The sequence below is a fragment of the Cyanistes caeruleus genome, chromosome 1 (genome assembly GCF_971803275.1).
Source record: "Cyanistes caeruleus chromosome 1, bCyaCae1.hap1.1, whole genome shotgun sequence".
Lineage (NCBI taxonomy): Eukaryota > Metazoa > Chordata > Aves > Passeriformes > Paridae > Cyanistes > Cyanistes caeruleus.
Window position 1 is genome coordinate 120,252,376 of NC_141701.1, and position 26,083 is coordinate 120,278,458.

Genomic DNA, 26,083 nt, shown 5'->3' on the forward strand with positions numbered 1-26,083 from the left:
TGACAACTTCTTCTGATGATCCATGTCCAGACTGATAATTTTTTATTGTCTGTGGCCAGTCACTTCTGAATTCTTTGGCCAATTAACACCATTACTAACTTTTTTTTTAATGCAACTATTGTCAAGTCCAGATGAGATCTAAGATCTCTCCTGTCTGTTTTTAATTCTTTGTAAAAAGTTACTCTGTTACTATTGTCTGCATGGTACTGATTGTAATAGGGCTGATGTCATTTTGCTTTTCTCCCCTCAGCTTCAACTCTGAAGACAGATATTCTGTTTGCTGTCCTGCTATCAGAGAATATCTCCAACTGGGGTTTTTTTTGGTCTGCTTTAGAAATACACATTATAGGTTTTAAATTATTTTATTGGCTAGAGGTGAAGTAGACGCAAAAGCTTGAGAATACATGAAAGTTTTGTTTGCAGCTCTATGTACAATTTAATCAGCTTCTTTTTATTTTATTTTCAGAAATCTTTTAGTGATTTAATGTGTTTTTCTTCACACATGCTCAGGAAGATGTTACTTGTAATTTCATGCTGGTTTTGGTAGTTTCCAAGTCTGTTTGTAGTCGACATCCTAGACTTGTTTCTTTATTAAGAAATTTTCACTTCCAGGGCTCTACTTCACATAGTTTGTATGTGTTGCTGAAAAATTTAGTTTCTGATATCTTTTAAATCAAAATTTTTTTAAGCGCTAATTTTATTCCTTTATACTTTAACATCTGAGGTGCAACTTCTTTAATCAACTACTTCTCTGCCTTTTGGGAGCTGTGGTGATGTGCTTATCTAGTCGGGCTTATTTCATCTTTCAAGTTATCTACTGCATGCTGCATCCCATGAGGCATTTCCAGATTTGTTTATGCACATTTAATGAAGCAGCAACTCAGCATTTTCAATTCAGAGAGTCTGAACTCCTCAATCTACCTGACTACTTAAACTTCATATGAGTCAGAAGTTAATGTCTTGTAATGCCCAACTTACTGGGATATTTTTTATTGTAATAAAGTCTGTAGCAATCTACTGCAGACTCTGAACAAGGCTGTCTTTTTTAAGTGTGCTTGGTTTTGGTTTGGTGTTTTTTATTTTTTTTTACTCAGATTCCGTAAATTCTTTTGCACAATGGTGTGTTTGGGATTTTTTTTTAATGTATCACAATATTAAGTAGTGTATGCTTGAACACCCCCTATCTCTATGGGCTTTTTTTTAATAACATGTAGATTTCATTATGCTTTAGCCACTAAGATGCTGTTGTCCCTATGATATTTAATCTCGTATTTAGTTCAGGTGCATTAGTATTGCAGTGGAGGCCTGTTTTTTGTAAGTACACAAATACTTTAGAATGTTTTATCTCATCATGCCTGTTTACCCAGGCAGACTACTTGTCTACCTGAACCCTGTTCTAATCAGTGCTAGGACTTTCAGCCCTGTATCAAACATCAGAGATAAGAGTCCTTCTTGGTCACATTCTCATTTTCCTTTACTTGTGCATAGGGGTTGGATGTAGAGGTTGTGTGGGTGCCCAACAACTCTCACTTCTCACTTTCATCTGTAACACCCTCCCTGGGTGTGTCACCTTGTCCTTCATGGTCAGTGTCCTTGTGTCATAATTGAGAGTCCTTGAGCAGGAGAGTCCTGCTGAGTGACTCTGAAATGCTGCAGTGTTTCACCCATCTTTCTCTCTCCTCATTATTTTAATGCCTCTTTATCAGGTCACTTGAGATACAGCTGGATCAATTGTTTGAAGTCCTGCCATATAAATAATCTCTAGAGTCTGTCCCCCCTCCTTAAGTAACCTTGAACACCCAGATAGAATATAGCTTTGAATCAGCAGGGAACTATATAAAGAGCAAGGGAGGAGAAAGCCAGTATATGTGAAACTGCTCACTTAAATGTGCCTTTTTATATTTTATAAACATAAAAGAAACCCCTCATGTTGCATTTAAGAGAGTATAAATAATTAACTGAAAATAGTTATGTCATTTTCTTTCAATCATAAATACAGTAGTAGATGTAGATGTTGCCAGGTATTGCTACAGTAAGGCAAATTTGCAGGTCATCAGATGTAGAGAAAAACATCTGGTAAATAAATAGATTCTGGAATTTGTCAACATCTTGACTGATCTTTTTTTTTTATTATTTTTTCTCTTTTCAAGAAAATGCCTCTGAATAAACGTACTGATTAGGTTGACGCTTCTGTAGGATGGTATATATTTATTCTGGTAGATGTAATTTATTTACTCTGATGGATCTTGTTGTTTTAATGTGATTGCTTTTGAATTAATGTTTTCATGACAGTTTTGTGAATATTTAGGCCACAGTTGTCCTGACCTGAGGCTGATAATGTCTTTTTTTTTGTGTGTGGCTTTCTTTATATACGCAGAACTCTTAAGAGGGGAAGGAGTTACACTATAGGTGTTCTAATTTTGGAGAGGAGGGCAAAATCTCTTTAGTATGATGGATGGCAAGAAAACAAATTACCTTTTTCTGGTATCTTTTCTCTCCTGTTAATCCCCAGATCCAGATTTAGAAGCATTATGTGTCTGTCCACCGTAGCTGGGTGCTTTCTTTCTGCTCTGATGCTGCAGTTGTATTGGCTGATCTCCACTGTTCCTCCCTCCTTTCGCTTGCGTGGGATTTTCTGCTGATTTCTTAAAAGGCATCGTGTGGTGTGTCTGTACTCACTGCACCTCACATGGTGATGGATTTCAGGTGTGGGGAGAGGGTGAGAGGCTGTTTGGTGCTCAGGACTTGTGCAGCCCTGGCTGACAGCCTGCCTGCCCTGCCTGTCTGCTCGCTGCTGCCTGACAGTGGAACAGCTCAACTCGGAAGAGCCCTGTGGAGGGCACTGAGCTCTGATTCATAGCAGCTAACACACAGCACTAAGACTATATTTATCCACAGTACATGCATGATGTTTTGTACACTTTGTGGGTTTTCTTAACCTTCATTTGTTCTAAGTAGTCTGTTGTGATTGGCAGAGTTTTAAAATAAAAACAAGTTCTATAAGAGTAACCAGACCCAGTATACAAAGTGCCTCCAGTACTCATCCCTATTTTTGATGCTATTTATCCGCACTTTGATTTGTTACTTCAGGAAGAAAAATCTTAATGGGAATGAGTATCATGACTTTGTACTTCACCAGAAATTGGTAAATGAAGTCTGCACCTGCACTGACCCTGGGGAGCCTTTGTATTCTGGGGCAGCTCAGCTAGCAGTAGAGCATAGATGTCCCATTGCATGTCAGGAGGCTTGCTCTCAAACCTCTCTTAAACATCAAACAGACATAGTTCCTTTAGCTTGTTTCATTCAGCCTAGTCTGTACCTCAGAAATGGTAGGTCAAAGGGCAGGAAATCAGTGGCATACCACCTTTGGTCTTGTTCAGTGTGGTAGGTACTTCTTGGCAGCCCTCCAGGCAGTGTTTCTAAAGTGCTTGCACAGCTCTAACACAGGAAATCCTGGAATTTTACAGCTGAACTGAAGGGCCAGGTAATGTGGCATTTGGTGATTCATAAAGTCTTGTAAATACTTTATTTTCCTTAAGTAGCATCATTCTTCTTTTCTCCACTCAGTAAAGGAGAAGGGGATGAATGAAACCAGAAAGAAAATAGTAAGGTAGTCAGGTGATGGTTTCGAGGGGAGAGAACAAAATTTGGAGTTCTAGCCTGAGGGAAAGTGGGAAGACTTGTCATTGTTACTTTTAATTTAACTCCATGGACTGTAGAAAAACTGTGAGCACTTTAATTACATGATGACCTCTAAAATGAAGGTGAACAGAAATGCTGACTTTGTAGAGCACATTTCTAGGTCTCAGCCAGATTTTCTGAGTGAAACCCGTTATCAGCTCGGAGAGGGAAAAATGAAGCTTGCTATATGGAACTTTTTGTCACATTTTTTGAGATCTTTATTGGGTGTTAGAAGGCAGAAGAGAGAATTTGTTTAATGCCTTTATCAGAGTGCTGCAGTCTCCGCTGTTCCAGCAGATTTTGGACCCTCTTGTGTAAGTTGTGCCAGTGCAGTGGCTGCAGGGAAGGGGCAGGCTGTGTCTGAGTTGTTCCTCTTCCTGCCCCGTGGTGCCCAGCGAGGCGGTGGCACAGGAAGAAGTGTGCGGGCACCACAGCAGCTTGCTGACAAAGACAACATCTTTGACTGGAAGCACAGGGCAAGCCAGATTTGCAGTCTGCTAATAAAGGAGCAAAATGGCTTAGTTTGAAAAGGTATGCGTGCTTCCATCACCTGCTGCAACTGGAACCAGAGTGGTGGAACGGGGAAACATTTGGTCTCTTGAAAAACACGAGTTCTGAATGAATGTTGGAGACTAATGTAATCATCTTAATGGTTTGCTTCCTGCTTTGCTGTGGTAACGTGCCACTGTGTATGCCTGTGTGCTTTTCCTAACGAGAAGATTTTTCCCTCCTTGAAAGACAGAAAATCTGAGGGGGAGCTATTAAATTCTGAAAGCTATATTTAGCTGGGAGCAATTAAAGCTAGCACTGTATAATGACACTTGAGACTAGCTTATCCATCAGGCAAACACTAAGATTTTAATGTTTGATTTCAGTCAGACTTGGCGTTACTGTTAACTTCTGCTTACATTCACTAAATTCTGCATTTTAGAAGGTGTCTGGTGCAGGTTGTTTTGGAGAAGATATTTGCTTTCTTACTGTTCCTGCTTTGTTCCTACTTCCATTTTCAGTGTGAACCCCAATAGTCCCATGTGGCCTTTGAAAGAGGTAGTTCTGCTCTACCCTCCAGTCAGCAGGTGCCTGGTTTGCTCTTTTCCTCATCTTTATGCTTGCAGCATGTGGGTGCAGTGAAATGACTCTGCAAACACTATGGCTAAAGATTTGGCTTTTTCCCTCTTTAGTTATTAATTGGATTAACTTTCCACTCTAATTTCTCTCTGCAGTCATGTTGATACTGGCTTTAGTAGAACTTGCTGTGGGGATAAATGGCCAGCTTTGAGATGGGGGAGAATTGGCTGATTCCTCCCCAAGGGCCCAGTTCTACTTGATGCAGACTTGCACCAAATTGCACTCTGTTGCCAGACTGAGTCTTTGCTACACTTCTGGTAGGCTCTTCTGGAAATAGTCAGAAATGTGTAGCTTCCTAAGGACCAATACAGTACAAAACTGCTTAATCAATTGCTGTAGAATTGTTGAAAGGTCAGTTACTGCATGTTCATTGTTTTTTTTTCCCTTGGGTACCAGATAATTTTCTCAGTTCTGCATTAAATGAACATCCCTCTATGATGCTCACATGAGCTATAGTCATCCACTATGAGATGTTTATTGCTCAGTTTATCCTTCTCTACCAGTGCATCAGACTCTAGAAAATTTCTGATGTTGAATGCTTGTATGTCTGTACAACTGTAGGTTACTTTTCTATTACACAGACACAAAAAAAATATTATAAATTAATCAACAGTGCCATTGAGAGAGCTGATCTGGATTTCCCAGATGATTTTAGAAATTGCGTAGCGGTGTTGCAAAATATTCAGAAACATAATCATACAAATGCTCACTGATCAGAAGAGATGTCTTGAGACCAGTAAATTGTGGGGGAAATTTCCTCCTTTTGGAAGGAGGAAAACTTGATGTCTGTGCAAAAATGTGTGAAGACTGTGGAACAACAAAGACTTGACTTGGCTTTATGGGGTGACTAAATGGTTGATACAACCATTGGCTTCCTAACCTGCTGATGGCCTAAAGTGCCCAGTGAAGGATGCTTAGGTTGTGTCTCTTTATATCTGTCCCTTTCCTTTAACAGGGACCTTCTGGGGTCCCTGTTACTTCAATATGATATGTAATATACTCCAAGTAACTAACATAGTTCTTTGTAGCCTATATCAGAATTTTTTTTCCTGTTTTTCTTGTGTTTTTCATGCAAATAGCACAGAATTAAAGACAAAATTTTCAGATCTACCTCATTGCGTTTTTTTCAAAGGCTTTTTATAAGGTTATTCTGTTGCCTTAACCATGAGAAGTTTTTAATATACGATTAGTTGGAAGTTTCAAATGTAGAACAGCTTAATTTTTGAGTTACTGGGAAAAATGCCAGCCATAGATTTGGGAAAGTCTGAGTAATAGAATCATAAAGCTGGTTCATTGCTCAAATATGTTGTTATTTCAGCTGCCTCTGCCCACTGCATGTTCCTACAGGCTAAAAATGTCAATAGGCTCTTATATTAATAGCTATTTTAGGATTCTAATCTTAAAAGGCAGTACAATGAAAGAACCTTAGATTAATCAAAAATATCAAAGTTAACACATCAAGTGTTCTTTCTTACTCTAGTTTAAAAAACTTCCACCCTTAATACTTAGATGATTAAAAATGCACAAGTTCATGAGTTGAACTACCCTAAAATTAAATCACAGATGTTTAAGCTACAAACCAGATGGGGACAGTGGCATTTTTAGGAATCGATATAGAAGAAGCGAGAAATTGAGTGTAAAATTAGGAGATATTAAATGTAGACAGCTGATAGGAGAAGGCAAAAGTACAGCTCAAAACTCTTGAGTTGAAAACAGGGAAAAGAATTTCCTCTTTCCTTGGAAAATATGCTAAGATTGTAAGAATAATATTAAATAAGGGCAGTAATGTCAATTCAAGAAATGCAGAAGAATTTGATTTCATTACTGAATTAAAGCTGTAGTCTATGAAAGCATGTGGAAGTAATTGCTAAGAAAAAGTTAAATTGTAATAGGGATCTAAATTCAAAACTGTTATCACAAGTAATTTTGAAGAATTCTATTTCTCATATTGATTTTGAAGAAAGATCAGGAAAGCCTCAGCATTGGAGAAAGCTTAACAATGTGCTAGTTCTTATAAACCATATGTGGTACTCAGACACTGGTTAATTTGGGGCTGATTGTTTGCAGACTATTGGAAAATTCATCATCAAGCTGATATGGTAACTGACTCAGTGCAATAGAAATCCAAATCTAATAATTGGAATGAAGAACCATGCAGTCCATGAATATAAAGACAGACTAAACCATTGTCCCTTTTTGGCTCAAATGGAGCACATTAAACTTTGTCATAAGCCATTTCTGTTTGGTAGCGTTCACATTGTACAGGGAAGTCCTGCAGGCTGCTAGAACTGTAAAATTGGATTGTCCTCAGAAAAAGTGCATTTGACTAAATGTCAAAACCCTGTGTTAGTTGCTTCAAAGCAACAGCTGAATAACGATACAAATATGTCAAGGAGTGTAGTACCCTGGCATCTATTTCTGTTCAGGATTCTTCTTTCTTGTTTTGTGCTGACAGGATGTTTGGGTGGGTTCCCCACAGCCTCAGTAGAGTTACACATTTGTGCAGAGTTCTGGGTCTTCAGAGCAGGAAGGGTTTCTGTTACAAAATTTATTGCTCTCAGACTGGAATAGTAGACTAAAACTCAAGTTGCTTAGTTATACGGCAGAATGTGGCTAACCTGAATTTTTAATACTTATCTTTCAGAAAACAATGTCAGCTGTAGATACTGTATATTAGGGAAATATTTTGGGAGGGGAGACTGCACAAGAAAACAAGGCAGAAAAATCTTCAGATACTCATATATTCTACTTGTTACTTCCCTTGTGCTTCTCAGGAATGAAAGGACGATGCAGCAGGAAGTTCTATTTCTCATCTGATTCTTTTGGTTTGTTTTTCAGATCCAACACAAGACTCATGTGAGCTTGCCACATCTTGTCTAATGGTACTAGCTCATATTTTCACTTCTGCAAGAGAAGAGATTTGTATTCTTCCCAGTGGCAGTGATGCTACCCACTCACTGTAAGTCATCCTTCTATCACAGCTGTCTTACCCTCCTTCTAGGCAAGCAGAGGTTAAAATAGTGTGGAGCCTGTTTTAGCCTGGAGAGCAAGATCAAGGAAGCTGTGTAAAAGCTTCCTGGTATGAAGAATCATTTCATATGAAGAATCAGTGGAGAATGGGAGAGGACTGCAGTATAGCTGTGAAGGGGCAGCAGTTCAGTCCCCTTCTGGGGTAAAATACTGTGCTTAATTGGATGTCTAGAAGAATAGAAGGAAGTAACAAGGAGATGGAATAGGTAAACCCAAAGTTGTTCTAACCTTTTATTCTGCAGAGACAAGGGTAATTGTTCAAAAATACCTCAAAGCTGTGTTACTTTTGAGGGAAATAGGGGAAAAAATACCATTTTTTGAGTTGTACTGTGTTTGGGTTCCCTCCAGTCTAAGGCTTTAGGGTTTCCACTGATCACCCACCAAGTCAGGAAGGGGGAACTCTCACCCATTGCACCATTGGACTGTGTGGTTTGTGTCTCATTCTGAAATCAACTCTCTAGACTGCAGCCAAATGTAGGACTTGAGCATGGTTGAGATTGTGTTATCAGTGACAGTGAAAAACCTCTTGTCCTGCTGGTGTGTTTTTTCGCCTGAGTGTTCACTAATTGTGAGATTTAGCATTAGGAGAAAATTCTGTCCTGAGTCATATTTCCAGTCATGGTACTTGGGTATTTTGTCTTTTCTAATAGTATGCAAATGTAGTCACAATGCATTCTGAATGCTTAACAATTTCTCTTTTGGTGTAGGAACCAAACCATTGATACTGAAATGCCAGAAAGTTCAAATACAACTTTTTAATGCTTGTATATGTGTCTGTGTGTATAAGTATACATATTCTTGTCCTTTTAAACCTGTGGGGACTAGATTAGTATTCTAGAGCATATAGGATGGTTAGGATGTTGTAGGCCTCATGTGCATGTATTTTACATATTTGACTGCAGTTTTGGAAGGCTGGGTGTTCTGAACTGTGCAGTTCTAGCTCTCCTGTATATAAACTGATGTTTTTAAAGTCTGTCTTGACAGGCTTACATGGATCTTACACTTGTAAGCCAGAATATAGCACTGCTGTTTGCACTTACTTCTTATTGTAGTTGTACCTGTGTTTGTGTAAGCTTAATCACTACTTTAAACTTGGTGAATTTTTAGGCTGAATCTCTGTTTCTCTTGTGAGAGTGTAAAAAGTATCGCTAGCTCTATGATGCCCAGTAGGAACTTGCTTTCCTCTGGAGAGCTGGAGATGAGTCATGAGAACTGAAGTATGGAGCAGGCACAATCTTTGCTAGATGTGACTGCTGTAAAGCACATTAAAAACCACATATGTTTTCAGTTTCTCTGAATTACAAGCTGTAAAGGTGTCAGCAGAGGAGAGCAAGGAGGGGAAAAGCTTTTCACTTGGTTATTTCTGTTGGCAGGTACTGCCCTACTGTTCCAATGGGAGGTGCCCAGTTGCTGTAGGATCCTTTTACCTATGAAGATAGTGGAGTTTATCAGCACTATTACAAAACAGCTCGCTGATAAAGTTGGGAAGTTCTATGTTTAAGTAGCAAACCAAAGTTTTGTGATTGCCTAATGGCTTTCAAAACATTTCTGTATGAGGCAGAAAGGAACATAGATCTGCCCCACCCCAGTGTGCAGCACGTGGCAGCTTTATTTACAGAGAGGGTTCCTGTGGAACAGATTTGTTTGTGATTTCACATGGGGTCATGCAGGAAAACTCTGGTTTAGACCTTATCTGCTTGTCCTAGTCTTTCTAGTGTTCCCCCTTGAAAGAGAACTTTGATAGCAAGGGTGGTAGATTTACAGGGATGAAAAATGGACAGCATTTGAGCAGTTATGAAAAGGGAATTTTTCATTGCTCCTCTAATAGCAGCAGCAGAAGACTGAAATGATAATTGGGATTTATCTTAACAATAAAACTTCCATTTTCATCCTGACATAGTACAATCCTGTTGTATGTTCTCGGAATGCATTAATACTTTGTAACACCCTGTTTTTTGATATACATTAAATCTTACTTTAGCACATGGTATAATTTCACTCAATAGCTCTGCATCTTTTGAAAAAGGAAAGAAACAGTAGCTGGTGTTCCAAGTGAATTTGCCTTTAAGTGGCTATCTTAAATTCATTTTTACAAGCTTGAGAGTTGAATCTATGGCTGTTACAGAAGCAACTTCCATATGTCATTGAACCTGTAGAAGAATTCTTTTCTGCTCTCCTGAACGTAGAGAAAAACAGTGAAAGAAGTGATCCTCAGTCCACAAATTTTTTTAAGAGACACTTCATGGAATCCTTATGTATTCTGGTCTTAGGTACTTCCTATTAGTTTTGCCAATCTAAAATTCCAAGTTGGGTTCTTTGGTACAAATATTATATACATTGACTATTTGGTTTTATCTCACTTCTGAAAGGTATTTAAATCGATTTACTAAGCCGAATATTGGCAGCTCAGTGCTCTCTGCTGGCTCCTTATTAATAGTCCTACATGAAAAACTCTTCATACAGAACAAAATTCTATGTTAAAATATGTCATTTAGTACTTCCTCTGAAGGAAAAAGAGGCCAAATATTAGCATGCATATGCATGTAAATGCAAAAATAACTAATGTATAACCCTAGCTTTTGCGTACAAGCTCAGGACTATAAATTCAAGCCACTTCTCTCAGATGTTTCTTTTGGAATTAGCTATGAGTATTTGTACTTACTTGTCCTGTGAATAGTAGCACAGGTAAGCCTCCTACAAAAAAAAAGTGAAGGGAAGAAAAAGGCTGTTTGTTAACTTCTTGTTTTATTAGTTGCTATTGAAACTGCTTTTGTTATTTTTTAAGACCAAAACAGTTACATCTAAGTACCATGGATGGCATCTGTGGCTGGGAGGGGTGAATAAGCAGGTTACCTACCTCTTGGAAACATAATTTGGTTTTTTTTAGATTTAGTCATAGATACTTTAATCTAAAACGGAAAACACCTGCTTAGACAGAGGAACTGTTTGAAATGAGCAGGCTGCTGATTTTATATGATCTCAGAATAAAGTAAATTTTAAGACTTGTTTCAGTAGAAAATAAGTGTCTGTGAGATTACGAAAAGGTGGATGAAATATACAGGCACGGTTTCATTAATACAGCATGATAATATTTATCATTTAAATGCATCTTTTAGGGCAAGTTTTTGCTTGTAAATGCCGTCAGGCTCATGTTTGGCTTGAGGTGGTGTGACAAGGCTGTGAACTCCTGGGCCCTGTGGTGCCAAGGTGACAGGCCATTCTCCCTGGGTTAGGGACAGAGTGGCACACACAGGAAAAGTCAGGTCTTTTTAGTAGTTACTGCTTCCTACTTTGACAGAGACTATGAACTCTAAGTGCTTGAAATAGCTAATTAGCATAGCCAAAGGTAATTTAGAAGATCACGAGTCTTGTCTTACATTATGGAAACGTCAGATTCCTTATGCTTAAATGCAGAGAAAAGTAGCGACTGCTGTGTGTCTGCTTGTTCCAGAGACAATCACCCGGGTCACCCTTCCCATTTTAGCAATGGGAACAAGTTGCCTTCTTACTGACATTGCAGTGAGGATTTTACGAGGTGGGATTCCTCATTCTGCTTACAGAAAGTGATACAGATAGTCCATAATTCTTACCAGTGAAAATGTTTTGATCACACCCTCACTGAGCAGAAGCATATACTTTTCATTAACTCAGTCCTGTAATGTACATAATTTTTTTTGCTTGGAGAAGCCGAAAGAGCTTGCCTCTTCATTTAAGAGTAGCTCTAAGAGGCCATCTTGTCTTGCAGCATGTGCTTGAGCACATTCTTCTGCCAGCCTTATCTTTTTGAAAAAAGATGGGGTAAGTTTTTCCTGTCCTTTGCTGATGGAACCTCTGGTAATTTCTGTATTTGTCCATCAGCTGAAGAATAGAAATAAAGCCACAGACAGATCAGAAGGCAGAAAATTTGTCATGCTTCTAAGGTGGCCTTAGAAGTGAAGACCCACAGCTGTATAGCTGTGTAGTTGTATAGCTTTGGGGCCCTTCTTTGCAGTTGTACCACTGCAAAGGCAAATTACAGGAGAGTGGAAGAGAAGGTTGCAGTTGTTAGTGGGCTCCTCTGGATTGGTAATGAGGATATGAGACTGAATTCCCAATCCTGCTGTGTATAATAGTGAATGAGGTATGGCTTTGGCCTCTAGTGGCTGTTGCTTATTCACCAGTTCCTAGTTTATATCCCTTATACTCATATTTCCTTCTGAGAAAAGGTCATATTCCTGTTTTAATTCTTAAGACAGGTTCTCGTAGCACCAGGCATTTGAAGACAAAATGAAAATGGCATTGTTTCTCTAGGTTGGAAGAAGCTTCCTATTAAGCAGATATGTAAAATATTATGATTATTGAAGTAATTACTTCTCAAGGAGAAATAAAGATTACTTTAAGGACTGAGTACAATGTTAACAGTATAACTTTTTTTGAGCTATGTGTATAAAGTTCAGTGTCTTCTTCAGATTCAGTCAATGGGGTTCTGTTACATTAATGTGTTTTAATCTTATTTTATCCTTGTGTGTTTGACCAAGAATGTAATGTCATAGATTTTTTTGTTGCAATTCTTATCAAACCGTATATGAGGGATGAAAAATGGTCAAACCTGATGAAGTGTTATTATCAATAGTGATGAATAAACAGATGTTTTTAATGAAAATGTAAAATTTGCAGTATTTTTTTAATGTGTTTTTAGAGTTACCCAAATTTATGCATCTCACACACAAAATGTCTGTTGGGGAGACACATGCTTTTTAATGACCAAACCATAGCAAGAACTTTTCAGAATATAAGTACATTGTCACATCAACTTATGTTTCAAGAACACTAACATTCTGAGAGAAAACCAGGAAAGGTGTCACCTGACAGGGAGTAAAACACACTGACAGAATAATGAGCATCAGAGCAATGATGAAAATAAATTGATGATGAAAAACCTTTAAGAAGCCTTCAGTGCAGCAGTGTTTTTACTGTGACTTTCACTGCTCTTCCCTTGGGGGACATCCAGGTGACTTCTGTCTCCAGATCTGGAGGAGACCTGACTCTGCTGCTGGATCTTTGCAGAATGGCAATTTATTAAAGAAAAGGAAGTTTTTGATCTAAGACCAGATTTCATATGATGTTTTACCTTTGAAAGTAGCAAAAATTTTATTTATTTTTTTCCCCGTAAGCTTTGCCCGTGGAACATTTGTCCCCTGGAGTTTTTTACTTCCAGTGCTTAAATATCTCAAAAATTTGATGACTGTCCACAGGTGTGTTTGAATGTACTTCAAGCTGTACTTTATTTTAAACAGCAGGAATTAGGCTTTCAGAAAAATCAAAGAAACTCAAGTTATAATTCTACTTTGGAAGCCTAATAATAAAGACTGAATCAAAATATTGATACTAGTCTTTCTGTAGCACAGGATTTGTTTGGAACTTCTAACAAGATGTCAAATGCCACAAAAAGAAATAATTCCTGGGGGCTCTTACATGAGCTAAAATGTAGAAATTCTCAGCTGTGTTAATGGTCCAGAGGCAGCAGAACTCACTGTGGTGACCATGAAAAAGCTCTGTGTTTCTGGTTGAGGGACACCAATGGAATTTGGTATTGGTGATAAGAAGGACTGGAGAATGGCCCTGTCCCTTTGTGTGGGATTTTTTTTAATGACAGCTTTTATTGGGCAACATCTCTTCACTTCCAAAGATTTAAATTGTTGTCGTTGTTTTTAACACATTGTGATGAGTCATGTGCCACTCCCAGCCTGCTTTTATTTTTGCCATCACTGGGCAAAATCATAGTAATAGGTGGTTAGCAAAGTAAAATGTACCTTAGGAAAAGCTAGTTTATAGTTTTTTTCCTTAATAGCATCTGGCCAGCAGCTTTTGGGGGAAAATCTTTGTTTCAGGAGAAATAGAAAAAGCATTCACTGTTTAGTTCAAGCTTTGGAACTCCAAAGGAAATTGGATTTTCCACTGTATGGAGTGAGACAGGCTGCAAAATCTAGAACTTAAAAGTTCAATGGATTTTGATTTGTCATGAGGGTAGTATAAAATAAACATTTTCTATGCCAGTAGTTGTCTGTTTGTTCTATCTTGCCAAATTATAGTTTGTACTTCACCTTTAACATTTTTCCATATGGTTTATGTTTTGAGCTTGAATTTTCTGGGTTTTTTGTTTGTTGGCTTGTCTTTTTTTTCCTCTTTTTGTTATTTTGTGATTTTTTCCAGTGCCATATAACTATTGAGGAAATCTAAAAGAAACCACTAATTAAGAGGTGGTGATAACTAAGTAACAGCTGCTAAGGGCATGATTCAGCATCTCCTGCTGCAACTAGCTTCCCCCTGCAAGTTGTGAAATCTCAATCTCTCCTGTATTTGCAAAGTCCTTGGTAAAGAAGTGCAGGTAACCAGGGTGCAGGGACTGCCACAATGTGTGTGTTGACACCAGGTGCCCACCTGAGCCACTCTGTCACTCCTCTCAGCTGGGTGGGGCTGAGAAAATATAATGGGTCAAGATAAGTACACAGAGAGATCACTCAGCAATTGCTGTCATGGGCAAAACAGTCTTGACTGAGGGAAATTAATGTAACTTAGTGCCTGTCAAATATAGGATTATGAGAAATAAATCTTAAAACACCTTCCCTTCATGTCTCTCTTCTTTCTGGGCTCAGCCTCCAAATCTACTTCCTTCCTCCCAGTGAACAGGGAGTGAGGAATGAGGGCTATAGTCACATCATCACAGGTTGTCTCTGCTGCTCTCTTCTCCTCAGGGGAAGGACTCCTCCCTCTCTTGGCCTGCTCCAGTGTAGAGTCCCTCTCACGGGAGACAATCCTCCAAGAATTCCTCCTTTCCATGGGCTGTAGTTAATCACCAACCAAACCACCCCCTGTGGGGTCACAGAATTTGTGGATTACTTATGAGATGGGATTTTGGTTTTAAGTTGGAGGCCCTTTTAATAGTACCTTGTAAGAAATTAAGGTACCACTAATACCATCTTTTGCCTGGATGTCTGGCTCTGTGTGGGATGCTCCAGCTGTGCTGTACAGGCTGAACACTGAAGAGTTGGACTCAATGATCCTTGTGGGTCCCTTCCAACTCAGAATATTCTGTGATTCAGTTGTCACCTGTGGGAAGATAAATTCATGTTTTTTTCAGTTACATAACTGTGCATCACATTTGATTTAACTTATAGCCCAGAAATCTGACTGTAATGCACTCAATATGATGTGTGCATTTAAAACATGAAGGCATTGTCATAGGAAAAAATCAATGTGTGTATTATGACTTGATTAAAAGGGGATCATTAACACTTGAACAAGGCGCTAGTATCACTTCAGATGCATATATAGAAAACATGAATATCAATATGCCTTTGCTTTGCATAGGTATTGGAAGTGAAACAGTTCTATGATCAGCAAGAATTATGGGGTTTGCCGTGGAAAGTGCAGCAGAAGTTCTCAGCCTGATGAATGTAACAGAGCTCCTGAAGGTATATTTGGGAGAGGGGAAGGCTGCAGTCTCCCCAGATGTCCACCTGAGGCGGGGGGCAGGCTGACAGATCTGAGTACCGGGACCAGCTCAGAAGGCCCAGCCATGCAGATGCTGAGTGAAATGTCCAGATCTGAGTCTCTGCAGTGAGTCAGAGCTCAGGGGCTTCTGCCTTGGCTTCCAAATGTGCTGCCATCAGTCTGGTGTAATCTAATAGGCAGTGACCTTTAATTGCCTCTTGGCCTTATGGCATCAAGCTGCTACTGCCACAAATGACAATTAGTAAAATTCTTCTCATTAGCCTGGAGTGAACAAGGGGTAACATGATTAAAAAGTGCAGGGTAAGGAAGGTGTATTTTCCCTTATATTTTATTGCCATTGCAAAAGCATTCATATGTCTGCATGTGTTTGAATTTCAGAGTATTCTGAAATGATTGTGAAAACTAGCATTGTTGCTACTTATTTATTTAACAGTAGCAAAGAAGTTCTGGTTCAGTAGGTTAAAAGAAAGATCAAAGAGAAGACTGTTTAGTAGTTTCAGATAAGTTGTGGCAACTCGGTTTGGACTGTTAGCTTTCACCTGATTTACTTAATTTGCTGCCTGTGAAATACCCTGTCCATGGGCACATGAAGGCTCATTAATGTTGTTGAAATAATGTCTCTCTGCTTGCTCAGCTGAAGAAAAGTCAGGTCTGCAGCATCCCTGGAAGTGGGTCTGAATCTGAAAAACGGTGGTTGTTTATGTACAAAATGTTAATTGTCACGCTGCTTTCTTCAGACATAACTAATGTGGGACTTAATTTGGATACATTAGCTGAGAATCGTTACGTTCACAGGGGAAGTAATGCATTTGTCACATGTATTTGCTTTCTCATGCTTAATGCATAACATCCAACTTGACAATTCATGCACTTGTTGGTGAGTTTAAGCTTCTTAGATTTACTGTGTAAGGTGGTTAAGCTGCTGGTTTTAACTTCCAAGTGCCTAATGCTTTTTCCATGTCCTCACCTAGCTCCAGAAAAGTATCCCAGGCATGGGGAATGGGGCAGAGGAGAAGACAGAGAGAAACTGAGCTGTTCAGCCTGGTAAAAGATGTGAACTCTGAGTAATTAGTCAAGTCCCCAGGCAAAATGAATATAAAGTCAGATTCCTCTGTGGAAGGCAGCAGCATTAATTGGAAGCTTTAATTATTTTAAAGCACTGTATGCTGGATTTGTATGGACAATCTGTAAGAACAAATGACAGTCTTTTCAAAATTAGTTGCTGAATGCCATGGGGAGTAGAAGCAAATTTATATTCTAGTTTTGGGAATAATACTGAAATTTTCAATAGATTGGCAATTGGTAATAGGTCAGAATTTATTTCTGGGGATGCTATCATTTACATGAAAGAAAAATGTGAGGTGTGAAAGCTTTTACTGCAGAAATGAACTTCAGCTTAAGGTGGCTGTTTTAGGAGGCACCAGGATGCAATCAGCTTTTGCTGCATGCTGTTCACAGCCTGGCATGTGACTACCATTTGTCCCATTTTCAAAATCCTTTTCCAAAAACCTAATGTGCTGAAAGGAGAAAAACATAAGGAGAGGGATCAGAGTCTTTTTCTCCAAGTAATTCAATAACTTTTTCTACCTGACACAAATATAAATTATTTGCATCTTTATGTATGCACTTCAAAAAGGATCTGTCATGTGGCTGTAGCAACATTTTAATTCAGTTGGCTGAAATGACCAGTTAGAATACAGCACCACGTCCCCATGAAATGTTTTGTGCTGTAATGTATTTTCTTCCACCTTTAAAAAGTGTGATACCCATTCAACATGATTAACAGTCTGTTCCCAAAATCATCTCTTGTGATGCAAGCGATGGTGGAGTGTGGCAGGAGATCCTGCTTGTTTTGTCACTGTGTTTTATCGTTTAGCACTGCCTTGAAGCAGTGATCACCCTCACTGTGGTCTGCCTAACTGATATTGTAAAAATCACTCCAGAGAAGAAATTTTCTCTCGCCCTGAGAAACACAAGGGAAGAGTTTCAACAACACCTCATTTATTATTCTCACTGTTAGTGTGAGTGTCCTACTCTGGAAAATCATTATAATGAGGGGTTTCGTGGGGCTGGCAGGAAGTCAGGTGAGTCAACAGGTTTGAGAAGAGTCTGAATAGAAGCTGGGGCACTGCCAGCTCCCACAGCCACGTTATTTGTTTGCAGCTAGAACAGACAGTGGACTGATTTTCTTATTTTTTGAGTACAGAAGAGAAGGCTGTCGAATTCAAATGCTGATAATGTAACTTCTCCAAATGTCATCCTTCCAACTGCCATTGGTCATTTCTAGATTTATTTTTAATGTGATGTTCCATGTAAGTCCTTGTTATTTTGATGCAACAACACTAAAGATTTTTGGATTTTTTGACATATTTTGTGATGTGATCTCAAAAACATGGCATACAAAATATGGCATATACTGGAAAAACAGTATAACATGTTAGGAGAAATAATTTGATACATTTTTATATGGCATTCTTAGGGGTTTTTTTTACTTAAATTACCATTCACTGTAATTTTTTTCACATTTTTTCCTCCATCTCCTCATTTTCTACATACATTTAATTTTTCTACCTCTTCCCAATTAAATGCATGGAACAAAATAATGAAAATCAGTTCAATGGTTCTGTTTTAACTGCCTGTATTGCACAGGTGCATTTTTTTTCTACAAGACAGTGTGAATTGTGACAATGCTTTAAAGTCTGCAAATGTCATATTTTCTGCTCAAGGCTGGGTGAAAACTTTGTGCATAGAGTTTCAATGTTGAACAGCCTTTGAGAAGACAATTTTATGTCACAAGTGTAATTTTATATCCTGAACTTTGTAAAAGTGGTTTCCTCTTTTGTATGCATTCTGTATTTTATATTGTTAGAAACATGCTCTTGAATAAGTTTCTCAAACCTTTTATGCTATAAGTGTCACTTGGTGGCAAAACTGTAAAAATCCACATTCAGTGAAAGATTAATATTAGTAAAAGTTAAGAAAAAAAAAATGTAGGTCAGCATGGGTGAAGTAGGTGTGAGTGCCATCTGCTAAGAAAATAGCTTTCAGTATTATTCCTTCAACTTCATATGTTGTTTTAGTCATTTTAGACATTTAGTTTTAAAAAAAAAAAACTTTTTAGTGTCTTCTTCTAAGACATTGCTGTGTTCTACTTTCATTTTCAGAATTCATCAAGAGAGTTATATGAAGTAAGACTTGTTAAGTATTGTCAGAATTCACTGTATGCACTAACCATAATTAACCACAGGTTTGATTTATTTCTGTGTCATAATTCCTGATGGTCTAGCAAAGCCAATGCCATATGCCAGCAGTTTAAAAACTAACAAAACTGATGAAGGATTGGAAGGAGACTAGAGAGAGGGTGCAAAGACTGGTGGAACTTTCTCAATATTAAGATGTTTAAGGGGAATCTACATCACTTGTGAAAGCTTCTGTTTATTGCTGTTTTATAGCCTATAATTAAAACCCAGCTTGTTAGTTGCTGTTCAAGTATAACCAACCTCAAGAATGCTATGAAGCAACACAAATGTTGGTTTGTACACATTATAAAACTCTTCATGTTGTTGCCTGCCATCTCTATGGCCTGCTTGCAGTGACTGGAGCTGAACTGAAAAAATGCATACTACTTAGAAATCAAAAATATGGATTCTTTAGTTGTACCATCCTTTCACCGAGCTCAAATCAAGTTCTGTGTAAATTATTCATTCTCTCATATTGCTGAGGCATCCTAATTAAAACCTTCCATCTTTTAAACTCTAAAAATACTTGCGAATGAGAGCATAGCTAAAGCTTTTTTTTAATCATGGGCCATTTCATTTGTTTTTAATTAAATTCAAATAGATAGCTGCTAGCTTGTGCCAACCTGAATCTAAATGTAAAATTAGGGACAGAGTATCTTGTTCAGAACTGTCTGGATCAATTGAAAATAACACTGCTTCCACTTTCTTGGCCACCAGCTGGTGATGACCATCCCAAAGCAAAGTGTGTGAACTACTTGCTGTGACAAAAATCATGCTCTACTGAAGTGGATCAGAGAGGGCTCCTGTGATTTATTATTATTTTAAGTTTATTTATTTATTGGCAGGGAAACTACTGATCTTCAGGAAAGGACAGTAACAAATTGCTTGGGAGCAAGAATTTCTTTAATTACTTTGGCAGATTTGAAAATTAATATGGGTTTGAGCTCTGACCCATCAATGGAGGCATTGAACTGCTATTGAGACCCATAAAAGTTCTCAGCAGCTTTGTATTAACTCTGAGCTCTATTGCTGGAGGCAGGCCAGATGTTTACCTTGGGATGTCATATTTTACTAGACTTGTATAAAACTTACTGCATTAAAACTCTTTGGGTCCTCCTTGTTCCTTTTTCACAGTTTTCCTTTTTTTGGCTAATCTCTGAACTGGCTTTTAGATTTTGTATGTTTGTAGCTAGGCAGAGGCAGGGCAAGATCTGGCATGGATCTGACTCACTCTGAGATGGACCTTCTGATCTTCCCAAATAGAGGTTTGCAGCTTCTGCAGCTTTGTGCTTACCAGCTGTGTCCAAGTTGTAACCCTAGTTGGATTTGTCTTCCTCTCCAAAATTTCAGAACTTAAGGACATGGTGGTGGAATTGTATTATTTGAGGTGGGAAGAGGATCCCCTTTACAGTTCTTTCCTGTTCAAGAGCTGCCCTGTTAACCAGAGACCCTCACTTTTTGTGGCCTACCTGTTTTTTTTGTCTGACCCAGCTGTTGTGATTGATAATTTCCTGTTTCTTATTAATTAGGTAAACCATTGCATGTAGTCATTCAGATTTATAATCTGGATTCCCACATCTCGCATCTCTCTGCTTCTAGGCCTCTTAGTTCATCTTTTCCCTATGCCATGAAGATAATGTTGCAGAAAACTTGATCCATGGAACCGCTTTCCTGGTTCCCATTGTCAAGGTGTTCATTACAAACATAAATATGAATGGATTTAAGACCAGATGTGGTGCAGAATCTTCCGAGAGTGTGGTTCATGGCATCTGTGACTCATGGTTCCTGCCACCTGCCTACATGGGCGTGGGTGATGTGTGTTTCCAGGCAAAAGGACAGCTGCAGGCATCCTCCTGGCTGTCCTGGAGGAGCTCCTGCTAAAGCTTTAATAGTTTTAATTTGTATTTAAAATGAACACATTGCTGTGAGAGATTTAGATTAGATATTAAGAAGAAATTCTTTACTTTGAGGGTGGTGAGGCACTGACTCAGGTTGCCCTGAGAAACTGTGTGTGTTCCAACCCCAGCAGTGTTCAGTGCCAGGCTGGATGGGGCTCTGAGCAACCTGGTCTAGTGGAAGATGTCCCTGCCCATGGCAGGGGGGTTGGAACTGGATGATCTTTAAGGATGATCAAGCCCAAGTAGCTAAGCCATTTGATGATTCTCTGGTTCTCTATGTATTTTTTTCCTTCATGCTGGCTTAATTGAAAACTTGGAATTGGTTAACTCCTACCTTTTGTCAATGATGATAAAATTAATTAGCGCTTGTAGTACTAATTGTCCTCAGGATGATTTATATGTTATTATTTCCTACAATGCATTTCTAAATTGCTGATTTTTGTTTGCACATTGTGTGTTTAGAAACAGGGTGTTGAGAAATTTGTGGCCTCGCACCTAAGGTGGTGTTAGAAAGAGTTAACACTGATCTGCTAACAACTCCCTGCCCTTGTTCAGAACACCACACACCTCTTTTGTGGTTTCAAGCTCTCTTAATATGAAAAACCTTCTGGAAAAAAAAAAATCTACAGATTATTTAAAAGAAAGCTGTAATGCTACATATGTAAGTACTAATATTGTAAAGTATACTGAAAAAGATGTCCTGGAGTGGACTTAGAGACAGAAGCCTCTAAAGATACATTAAGTTGATCAAGAAATGCTACATTTTTATAGTTCATCATCATTGCACTTTATAAAATGTGTAAATGAATTTCTATGCATCCTAAGAAGAATTGAATCATGTTACCACAATTATTAAAGTTAGTAAGATTTAAATTTTGAGCTAATAGGCCTACTTACAAAGGAAAAATACTGAACATTCTCAAAGGGAAGTGCTTTTACCTTTGTACCTTTTTTCTTTTATTAATTAGTGATACACAGGACGAACAACAATTCCAATGTATCATGAAAAAACAGATTTCTGAGAGGGGATCAAAATTTTTGTTTGGTTTGTTTGGTGGTTTTTTGTTTGTTGTTTTTCATGTTTGTTTTTTTTTTAAAGAAAGTAGATGATGCCAAAGTGTGAAAGGTAAAATAACACATTAAAGAGGACAAAGCAGGTTTCTTGAATCCTGCCTCTCTTTAATGAACATGTCTAGCTTTCCTGTATGAGATAAAGAATATGTGCTGTGTTTGCTGGTCACAGCATCCTCATATTTCCCTTTGGCTTTGGTGAGCATCATTCCTGGGCCACTAAAATTCTTCCAGTGTTTCTGTTTGCTGTTCTACTTGAAACCAGAGGTGGCTGGGTTTGGGTTTCTTTCTCCATAGTTAAACCAATTATGTCAGCTGGTTTAATAAAATATTTTGTTTGCCTTGGTAGGTTTGTGCATCTCACAGCATTATGCAGTCCATCAGGTCACAAAGAGCCAGTCTGATTCCAAGTTACACTGATGTCTTCAGTGATTTGACAGAAAAGTGATGTCTTTTTCTTGATATGCAGGCAGTTCTGTCTTAAGATCTTGAATTACTACACGCTGGCAGACTGACAGATATTTCCGGAGCTAACATTGTGCCTATCAAAACTGAATCCGGGACAACAAACTGTGTATTTCAGTAACACTTTATCAATAATGACTGCAGTTTTGAAAAGGAATAAGCCTCAGGGCTTATGTGAAATATCTTTGTTTTAGTGAACAAAGCAAAGCTTTAAGTAGTAAGAGCAGAAAAATGAAAGACAACCAAGCTCCTGCCAAATGTTTCCCACTTAGGGATGTTATCACTAAGAGCTGGGCCTTTCCAAGGTTTTTAGTGCAGACAGTAAAGTGATACCGTGTGCCTGTTATTTTCCTTGCTGAAAATGATAATAAGCTTGTCTCTCTCTCTCTCTCTTCTGTTGCCTGATCACCTTTTGTAAGGTTTTCTCTAGCTGAGCAGCAGTTCAGTGCAAACAGACCTGCTCCTGGTTTGTTATTTGAGCAGTCTTTGACTGTCTACCTCATTAGCACTGCTGTGTGCAGTGTGCCTGCTCCCTGCCCAGGGTTTGGTCACAGCTCAAGGGCTGTTGTTTTCTGCTCCACCCTCTTGCTAGGGAGACTGTGGAGCCCTCTTTCACTGGGTTACAAATTGTCTCTTGTGTTCCCCCAGCTTTTGGCCTACTGGTCAAGTGCTCAGCCGTGCCCAGACTGGACGGGTCGTGTGCAGCCCCATCAGTCGTGCTAGTGAGCCCTGAGCTGCCAGGCCAGCCCCTTTCTGAAGGGGGCAGGGAGAGAAGAAGAATATTAATGATTTAGGACCTGATTGTGAGCTAGGTTAGACCTGTTAGTTATGATTCTCCACTGTGATTGAAAGCTGGGTGGAGAAGGTAGTATGACAGCTGACTAATTGCTGTAGAAATACTGTCATTACGGTGTGTATTTTCTGTATCGCTCGTCACCAAGACTTTTAACATGTCTATCTAGTTTATATACCCAGTAAGTTTGGGTTTTTGCTACAAGTAAGTGCAATCTATCAGAGAACTCCTGGGGGGATGGAAACAGTGTCGAGAATATGCATTTAAAATGAATCATGTCATGTGCAGTATAATAGTCAGTTGCTGTGGCAGATGTGAGGAAAAGGTGGTATTTTTATATGTACGCATATTTCAGGAAGCTGGATGACCTATTTCTAAATTTATATAATATTTTTTATAATGTAAGGATTGAATTATCTGCCCCAAGGTTTAGTGAAGCAGAAAAATATTTGCTTTGCTTCAGGAAAGTCTAACTAGACTTGACATTGATGTTGTTTGGTGTCTTTCTTGGGATGTATTCTACTGGATTGTTTCTGGGGTTTTGTTTTGTGGCTTGTTTTTGTGGTTTTGGAGTTTCATTGCTTTCTGTGCACTGGAACATAGAGGATTTCCTTTCATCAGGTGTTGAACATTATACATGATAAGCAATCTCTAGTTAAATGCACTACAATTGTTTGTCTGGCTCTTCCCCTTTCCCTCTCTGTCTGTCTCTCTTGATTAGACAGGAGAGTTTTCTTTGAACTAAATTTTCCTCATTTGGGCCACTGACATAGCATGATTAAATTACTACAGAAGCCTACTTAAGGAGACAAGATAGATGGATCTGTTCCTTTACATCACAGACTACTTCAGAGTAGTATTTTTTCATGTCTGATGAAAACATCTGCTCAAGAGAAGTTGTGATTTGGGTGAGCACCTATCTGACAGCAGGCAGTTCTGAAATGCTTCCTGTTATTGTTGGTCTCCCTAAGCTGTTTGAACTTTTGCTTTCAAAGGTAGGTTTAATAACCTATCAGTAAGAGTTGATTTAAGCTGCTTTATGTTTGTTTCTGAGAATTTTCTTCAGTAAAGAGAATAGCTAGTAACAGAACAGGATTTATGGGCTTTGACCTTGGGTAGTGTGCATCTTAGAGTAATTGAGGAACAGCAAATACCTGCCTTGAAAAGGCTTCTCCAATAGTTATACACAGTGTATCTGTAGCCTATAAATAATTCTTTCCTATTTTGAGCCAGATGAGACACTGGGATAGATTAAAGTGGCAAATTTAACTATAACAGAGAGGGACATTAAAGCAATACTAGGAAAAGACTATTGCTTTGTTTATCCAGGCAGACAGGAGTGAATGTAATTTAATAATAGGTGCAGAGCAAAGGTTTCAGCACAAAGTCTTTTTTAATTCTGTGAAAGTCACTCAGTGTTGCTTGCATCTCTGCTTTGGATTGCTCAGTTCCATGTTAGCTGTCCACCTGACTCTCATCAGGCTTTATGTTGTTTCTATTCTTCTATCCGAAAAACCTTAATTGACTACAGAATGAGATGTACACTTCCAGTTTTGCTTCTCAATGTTCCTTCAATGCTGAATCAGCTTTGAAGCAGCTGTTAAGGCTTTATTTTTCCTCCAGAACCATGGCAAAAATAATTGCATAATGTTGATTTTTTTTTTTTTTTACTGCAGTTATACATAATTTTTTTCCTGAAATTCACTTCAAAATCTATGATTTTGCTGTAAGCTTATTGTTTTCAGAGTTGTGAGAGGTACTGCAAGGCTGCTTTGAACCTGTGTGATTTTAAAGGTTTGAGGACAACCTGGGATAGTACTTTTTTTTAAAAAAAAGCATTGTATTCCTGTTTTACATATTATCATATGTTTACATTAGCTGTAATTGATGTAGAATGATAAGGCTCTTACTAACAGATGATAAGTAGAGATAAGTGCTGTTTATCATCTTATGGTGTAGCAGCTCTAACTAATATTTGATGCTCATGTATTCTTAATTCTTCAAAATGCACCTGGTGAGGTCATTTGCAGAGGTACTCTTGGCCTACTTTTGCAGCTGTTGACTTTATAGAAAAGAATTAGGCCAATACTTAGCACTCATGAAAATTACTGTCCTAAATTTATTTGGATTTGCCTCAGCCTCACACCTTTAAGTTGTCTTTTTGGAGTAGACCGAAGTAAGTGGCCCTGTGTGCTCCAGAGAAATGTGGGAACAAATACAATTCTGGGGCCATCCTGTGGCGTGGAAAAGAGCAAATTTTAATGAATCTGAAGCAATTGGATCATGAGGACCTAAAAAAATCAATTTTTGTTGCAATCTTCACTTCATTAGCATAACACTGCTTTTTATGCTTGCTTTAAAGTTGTAATTGCTCTTACACCTGGTGGCCTTAATTTCCACAGGTAATGCAAAATATCATTTTCCCTAGAGACACCTAGGCACTACTGCTGAAAGCCAGTCAAGCTAGGATGTGGGATCAGTGTTTTCTCACCTTCCTGGAAGAATAAGTGAGTTACTGTTGAAGAGCAGCCACAGTTTTCTTTTTTCTCTTCTAAACTTGAAGAGAATTTTAAAAAATAAGCACAAAATTATTGCTAGAATATGTAACTGTTTTTATGGAGGAGCTGGGGGCATTATTTTTATTCCAATGCACTTTTTCATGCTCAAATCTGGAAGTCTTAAGGTAATAAGTTAAATTACTAGGAAACACTAATAGAATAAAGCACTTTGGAGAGAGGACACATTTTTCACTCCTGAATTCTTCAGGGCTGGTAAGAAAAGTCCAGCCCATGCAGTAATTCATTTGAAGGAATAAAGGAAAATTCAAAAGCCCAACTTTAGAAGTAGACTGACAAAATACTTCAGGTGCACTCTGCTGGATTTACCTCACCTGTCTCCTGCTCCTTTTTCAAGCACCTCTTGTTAGGTAGTGACTCATCTTCAGCTCATTTGAGTTCTGGAAACGTGCCCATCTCACTCTTTTTGATTCCAGAAGGACAAATGACATTGCCCTAGGAGATCTTAAGTGCTTTCTTAGGTGGCATAAGTCTGTGTCTGTCTGACGTCAATGCTAGCAAGTGGAGCAGTGCAGTAAAACTGGATCCTTGTAGTCAGTCACTTAGAAGACCTAACATCAGCCACTGCCCAAGACTCCTCAGGACTAGCTCTAGCCTGGTGTTGTGGACTCAATGCTTTGAGCTCTGGATGCAGTCCTGGAGCATATTTAATCGAAAAGGGATTTGGTGTCCATGCTCCAAGACTGACCTGCAGTGCAAACCTTGTTG

The 26,083-nt window shown here is 38.6% G+C and overlaps 1 protein-coding gene across 12 annotated transcripts in view; it reads left to right on the forward strand.

Annotated features, from left to right (window-relative positions):
* Nucleotides 1-26,083, forward strand: part of OSBPL3 (oxysterol binding protein like 3) — an 82,487-nt gene that overhangs the window by 11,080 nt on the left and 45,324 nt on the right. For 6 of the 12 annotated variants that reach the window (XM_086853799.1, XM_086853844.1, XM_086853820.1 and 3 more), the window contains exon 2: nucleotides 7,648-7,768. The exons of the other annotated variants lie outside the window; for them this stretch is intronic. The gene's annotated coding sequence lies outside the window, so the exon portion shown is untranslated. The remainder of the gene's footprint in view (nucleotides 1-7,647; nucleotides 7,769-26,083) is intronic. 12 annotated transcript variants of the gene reach the window in all.